Here is a 6,861-nt window from a genome sequence, read left to right as displayed (position 1 = left end):
GTCTGCCCCTGTCATGCCCTGTCGGGTACATGGCTCGGCAGGGGAGGGGAAGGAGTTGTAGGTCTGTAGGCCACACCCCCTGCAGGGAGCCCACCAATGGGGGTGGAAGTGTGGGTCAAGGGGGAGGAGCCCAGCTGGGGTGCTTGGTGGGGTGCTTGGTGGGGTGCTTGGAAAGGGGGTGGGGCCTGGTTGGGGCACACCCCTTTGGGAAGGCACATTGGGGAGAGCTTGGGAGGGAGGTGGGGTTGGCAGTGGCCCCGCCCACATCTTCACCCCCACCCTCAACCCTAAACCCCACCCCCAAATCTTTCACTGGAAATGGAACAAACCACATGCTTAAGGTTTTTTTACATTATTTAATTTTATTGGGTGAGAATTGGCCCCAAAACCAGGTTAAAAATCCCCCAACATGGCCCTGGGGGAGCAATGTCAGGATGACAGCGGCACAGCGCTGCCCTTTTCCAAGACAGCCATCAGGGGTAAACAGAGTCAGCGGCCCCACCACCCACCTTGGGCCCCACCCCAGAATGGCCGCCCTAGGCAGGCCCCGCCCACCTCAGCCCCACCCTTCCAGCACAGGCTTGGCAGCCATGACAGTCATGGCCCCGCCCACCAGCAGGGATACAGCAGCCGAGAGGGCCACGCCCATCAGGGCAGCCATCTTCTTCCCATGGGCAGGGTGCAGGGCCACAGGGCCAGCCAATGGAAGCAGCCAATACAGCTGGGAGCTGCCGCCTGAGCACAGCACAGACCAACAGCCCCTCCAGCAGTGCCAGCATGGCTGCCAGCCCTCCCCCCCCCCCCAGCCATCTTGGATTCCAAGCAGGGTGGAGCCCAGCAGCCACGCTGTCCTCATTTTGTTGTGCACAGGGCCCCATGCAGCATTGTAACCCAGGACATCTGGTGGGGTGAGGGGACCCAAGAATGTCAATCTATGGGTGGAATGCAGAAGCTGTGGGGTGCTACATATCAATGGGGCAGAGTGCTGAAAGTATATGGTGCTGCAGAGCAGTGCTGTGGATGTATAGGGCAGACCAGATGTGTGGGGCACTGCTGTGGGTCTATAGGGCAGGGTGCAGGAGCTACAGTGTGCTATAGGGCAGAACTGCTGGCGTGTGGGCTGGTGGGAAGAAGCTACGGTGTTTTCTGGGACAGTGCTGTTGATCTATAGGGCAGAAGAACCATGGAGTGCTGTAGGGTTACACTGTGGGTCTATAGGGCAGAGTGAACAAGATATGGGGTGCTGTGGGACAGCACTGTGTGTCTATGGGGCAGAGTGCAGATATAGGGTGCTGTGGTGAAGTGCTGTCCATTTATGGGGCAGAGTAAAAGCAGCTATGGGGTGCAGTGACTCTATAGGGCAGAGGGGCTATGAGCTGCTGTGGGTCACTGTGTGGGTCACTCACATGTAGGGGGTTCAGCCTCTTCAGGGGTGTTTCACCCCACAACCACCCCATTGACCCCACAGCCCCCCCGACCCCCACACCCGCCCCATAGACCCTTGTGACCCACTCATAGTGGGCAGTGCAGGCGTAGTTCAGGTGGACAGAGGTGTGGGGTGCTGTGGGGCAGCACTTTGCACCAATGGGGCAGAACGCAGCACCTACAGGCTGCTGTGGGGCAGCTCTCTGGGTCTAAGGGGCAGAGTAGAGTCCTGTGGGGCAGCACTGTGGCTCTATGGGGAAGAGTAGAGTCACTATGGGGTGCTGTGGGTCACTCCTGTGGATGTATGGGGCAGAGTACAGGAGTTATATGGTGCTGTGGGGCAGTACTGGGCATCCATGGGGCAGAGTGCAGGAGCAATGGGGTGTTGTGAGGCAGTGTTGTGGGTCTATGGGGCAGAGCGTAGGAGCTATGGGGCATTGTGGGGTAGTACAGTGGGTCTATAGGCCAGAGCTACAGGGTGCTGTGGGACAGCACTGTGGATCTCTGGGGCAGAGTACAGGAGCTATAGGGTGCTGTAGGGCAGCACTCTGCATCCATGGGGCAGAGTGGAAGACATACGAGGTACTCTGTGGCACTGCTGTAGACATATGGGGCAGAGTGGAGAAGCCATGGGGTGCTGTGGGATAGCAAGCAGGAGCTATAGGGTGCTGTGGGGTAGTGTTGTGGATCCATATGGCAGAGTGGAGGTGCTATGGGGCACTGTGGGTCAGCGTGTGGTTCACTCACCTGCAGGGCGTTCAGGCTCTTCAGGGGTGTTTCACCCCACAACCACCCCATTGACCCCACAGCCCCCCCTGACCCCCACACCCGCCCCATAGACCCTTGTGACCCACCCATAGTGGGCAGTGCAGGCGCAGTCAGGAGGGAAGGGTGGTCAGGTGGACAGAGGTGTGGGGCGCTGTGGGGCAGCACTTTGCACCAATGGGGCAGAACGCAGCACCTACAGGCTGCTGTGGGGCAGCTCTCTGGGTCTAAGGGGCAGAGCAGAGTCCTGTGCGGCAGCACTGTGGGTCTATGGGGAAGAGTAGAGTCACTATGGGGTGCTGGGGGTCACTCCTGTGGATGTATGGGGCAGAGTACAGGAGCTCTATGGTGCTGTGGGGCAGTACTGGGCATCTACAGAGCAGAGTGCAGGAGCCAAGGGGTTCTGGGGGGTACTACTGTGGATGTATGGGGTAGAGTACAGGAGCTATATGGTGCTGTTGGGCAGTACTGGGCATCTACAGAGCAGAGTGCAGGAGCCAAGGGGTTCTGGGGGGGGGGGGTACTACTGTGGATGTATGGGGTAGAGTACAGGAACTATATGGTGCTGTTGGGCAGTACTGGGCATCTACAGAGCAGAGTGCAGGAGCCATAGGGTGCTGTGGGGCACTCCTGTGGATGTTTGGGGCAGAGTACAGGAGTTATATGGTGCTGTGGGGCAGTACTGGGCATCCATGGGGCAGAGTACAGGAGCTATAGGGTGCTGTAGGGCAGCACTCTGCATCCATGGGGCAGAGTGGAAGACATATGAGGTACTCTGTGGCACTGCTGTAGACATATGGGGCAGAGTGGAGAAGCCATGGGGTGCTGTGGGATAGCAAGCAGGAGCTATAGGGTGCTGTGGGGCAGTGTTGTGGATCCATACGGCAGAGTGGAGGTGCTATGGGGCACTGTGGGTCAGCGTGTGGTTCACTCATCTGCAGGGCGTTCAGCCTCTTCAGGGGTGTTTCATCCCACAACAACCCCATAAACCCCACAGCCCCCCTGACCCCCACACCCGCCCCATAGACCTTTGTGATCCCCCCCCCGCCCCATCCCCGCCATGGTGTGCAGTGGAGATGTGGCCAGCCGGAGGAGGTGGGGGGGCGCACAGTCAGCATGAGTGCAGTGGGAGGGCGCGCGCGCGGTCAGCCGGGTGGGCACGCAGTCAGCAGGAGTTGGGGGGTAGGGTGGGCACGCGGCCAGCCAGAGTTGGGGGCGCAGTCAGCCGGAGGGGGGGTCCATCAGCCGGAGGGGGCATGGCCAGGCTGCCTTCACTGTTCTCTGCGCAGGAGCTGCAGTGGGAAAGGGAAGGAAAGGGCTGTTATTTGTGTCACAGTCCTGGGAAACAGCCCCAAATCCCCCCGCTTCAATATTAACCGAGTGAGCAAATTAACTGCCAAAAAAATGGATCTTGAAATCTTCTTTGAGCACAAATTATCCTAAAAACAGCCCCAAAATGAAGTAAATTGAATTTGAGACCAAACAGCCTTAAAAATCTCAAAAACCCGCCCAAATATGGTCCCTCACAGCTTTATATAATAAGATATATATGTAAAAATAGATTAGATACATTACATAGTAATTATACATATTAATATATATATAATATATATTAATATTTAATGAATATCATTATTACAATAGTATGTTATAGATATCATCATTATATTATGCCATTATATATTAATTATAAATTACATTAAATAATATCAATGAATATTAGTTGATCAGTTAATTATATCAGATTATATATTATATATATTGCTACTACTCATCATATTATATCATTTATAGTAGTATATTACTATATTGATTTTATCTATATATTTAATATTACATTAAAATTAATTTTAATAATTTAAATTTAAATTTAATTAAAATATATAAATAAATTTTAAAATACAATGTAAACAATTAAGTGGGTTTAGGGAGGCGGCGACCAATCAGCGCCTTTCTCTCCTCAGAGGCAGCGACCAATCAGCGCCTTTCTCTCCCTCGGAGACAGCCGAGTGGGGCTGAACCAGCGGAGGCTTTCCCGCCAGACGGCACCGGCCAATCAGCGAGCGTCTCCTCGGCCCCCTCAGCGTGAGGGGAGAACGGGACGGGGGAGACAAAATGGCGGCGGGTTAAAAAAGCCGAATATGTTCCCGCTTAAATATTAATTCAGTAAATTATAAATAAATAGATAGATTTTTAAAGCTTTTTTTGGGGCGCAAATCAGCACCAGATCTGGGACCCCCAGCTCTAGACACGTTCAATAAAGTGAATTCAGCCCTAAAACCCCCTTCAGAAAGCAACGAAATGCCCCTCCCGACTTTAAATACAATAACTTACACACTTATTTCAACAACTAATTACGTTATTTTAACAATTAATAATTTAAATAATTAAGCGGCTTTAGGAGCCTCAGAACTGCCCAAAATTTTCAAAAAACCCCTCATAAAACCTCAAAGAGCCCCGTTTAAATATAATAATTTAAATTAATAACCGGTTAAAAGAAAAAACGCATTTGGACTCGCAATCCTGGGAAACAGCCCCGAATCTCCCCCCGGGCTTTAAATATTAATCTATTGTATAAATTCTTATCAATAAGTAGATTCAAAAAGTTTAAAGTCGCAAATCGGCCGCTCAAACTTTAAATGCATCAAATAAACCTTTTAAAAAGCCGACTTAGACCCAAACGGCCCCAAAATGGCTCCTCACAGCTCTAAATAATGGAAACAATTCAGCGTCTTCAGGAGCCCCGGACCGCCCGCACCGCAGCTCAGTGAAATGAAACCGCGAAAAGCGCCGTTGAAGTGCCAGAGTTTAAATAAATCGGCGGTTTTTAAAAGCCGAATTGGGCTGTAAAACCCCAGAAACCCGAAATCCCGGTGTGACCGCTCAGCGTCAGCTCGCGCGCAGCGCTGCCCGCGCCGAGCCCCGCCCGCCCCGCGCCCGCCGAGCCCCGCGCGGCCGCCCAGCCCCGCGCCCGCCCAGCCCCGCGCCCGCCCAGCCCCGCCGAGCCCCGCCGAGCCCCGCGCCCGCCCAGCCCCGCCGAGCCCCGCCGAGCCCCGCCGAGCCCCGCGCCCGCCCAGCCCCGCCGAGCCAACGCGGCCGCTGCCCGCCCAGCCCGGACCCTCACCAAGAGCCCCAGTTAAATACAGCAATTTCGACATTCATAAACCAAACAATTAAATCTTAGGAGCCTCAAACCCGCCCAGAATGTTCCAAACAAAACCTCAAATAAACCCTTTAAACATAACAATTTAAATAAATAAGGGCTCTAAAAAAACCCAATTTGGACTCAAAATCCCGGGGAAAAGCCCCAAATCTCCCCGAGCTTTAAACTTTAATTCTCCTGATAAACCCTCAACAAACAGATTTTAAAGGCGCCATTTGGGACAAATTGGCACCCAAAATACACAAAAATTACGTAAAAACATCTTTTAAAAGCCGAATTGGACCCAAACCAGCCCCGATTGCTGAGAAAAGCCGCGAACCGGCTCCTCCCGCTTCCAACACAACGATTTAAACCGCTAAAGCGGCTCCGGGAGCCTTAATCGTGTGTGTGTCCCCCCCCCCCCCCCCCCCCAGTCACAAACCCGCGGCTTTAAAACCCCAATTTCGATCAAAACCCCCAGATACACCCCAGCCCGCCGGTCACTCATTAACCCACCGAGCCCCAATTAACACCCGCACAATAATCACCGTCCTGACCCGCCCCGTTAACTGACTCCGGCCGCCGTTCCTGCCGCTCTCGGGGTGGGGGGGGGCGGTGCTCGGCTGGCACTCGGCGCTGAGGAGCGCCCGCAGCCACCGCCGCCACGTTTCTAGTGCTCCGCGCGTTCCGCGCCACCTCCTTTATCACCTCGTTATCCCGCCGGTCCCGCCCCCTGCCCGCCCCCCGACCAATGGGCGAGCCGCGCGCGTCAGCCGCGCTGTCCAATCAGCGATTCGTTGCTGAGGGCAAACGGCGGCGGGAAAACGGCGACCAATCAGCGCCTTTTCTACCTCAGAGGCACTGGCGAATCAGCGCCTGGTACTGGGAGGGGAAACTGCGGCGGGAAGGCAGCGACCAATCAGTGCCTTCCTCCCCTCAGCCACACAATGACCAATCAGCGCCTTTCTCCCACCCCCTCGGAGAACCCCGCGTGGGGATGAGCCAATGGGTGAATTTTGCACCTGGCACCGTCAGCCAATCAGCGAGCGGCTCCTCCCTCCCTCAGTATAAAAGAGCGACGGCGAAGAGGAGGGGCAGACAAGATGGCGGAGGGGGGGGGGACACATCATGGCGGCATGCGGCTGCGATTGGGCGGGAAGGCAGTCGGAAAACCGGCGGCTCCTCCGGCAGCAGCATCGATCGGGGAATGTGGGGGCGGAAAAGCGGCGGCTCCTCCGGCCGCGGCAGCAGCGATCGGGGGATGTGGGGGCGGGAAACCGGCGGCTCCTCCGGCCGCGGCAGCAGCGATCGGGGGATGTGGGGGGTGGAAAAGCGGCGGCTCCTCCGGCCGCGTCCAGGACGTGGCTTCACCGGCACCGGGGCCGCGAGACTGCGTGCTATGGGGCTCCAGGGGTCCCGCAGCGGCGGCCGTGGGGCGGGATGGGGCGGCTGCGGTGATAGCTGTGGGGCACTGAAGTGGCTGCTGTGGGGGCTCTGCAGAGGCGTGTCTGGAGCTCTTACGGGGCAGG

General features: G+C 55.6%; 1 long non-coding RNA gene across 1 annotated transcript; it reads right to left on the bottom strand.

Moving 5' to 3' along the window:
* Nucleotides 1–342: 342 nt before the first annotated feature.
* LOC135576465 (uncharacterized) lies at nt 343–6,061 on the bottom strand. Its single transcript, XR_010468205.1, has 2 exons — nt 5,890–6,061; nt 343–3,482 (listed from the first exon to the last, which is right to left on the bottom strand). It is a non-coding gene; the product is annotated as an uncharacterized LOC135576465 (long non-coding RNA).
* Between the last annotated feature and the right edge of the window lie 800 nt (nt 6,062–6,861).

This window comes from Columba livia, chromosome 27, assembly GCF_036013475.1.
Source record: "Columba livia isolate bColLiv1 breed racing homer chromosome 27, bColLiv1.pat.W.v2, whole genome shotgun sequence".
NCBI classification, from domain to species: Eukaryota; Metazoa; Chordata; class Aves; order Columbiformes; family Columbidae; genus Columba; species Columba livia.
This window is presented reverse-complemented; position numbering and strand designations above follow the sequence as displayed.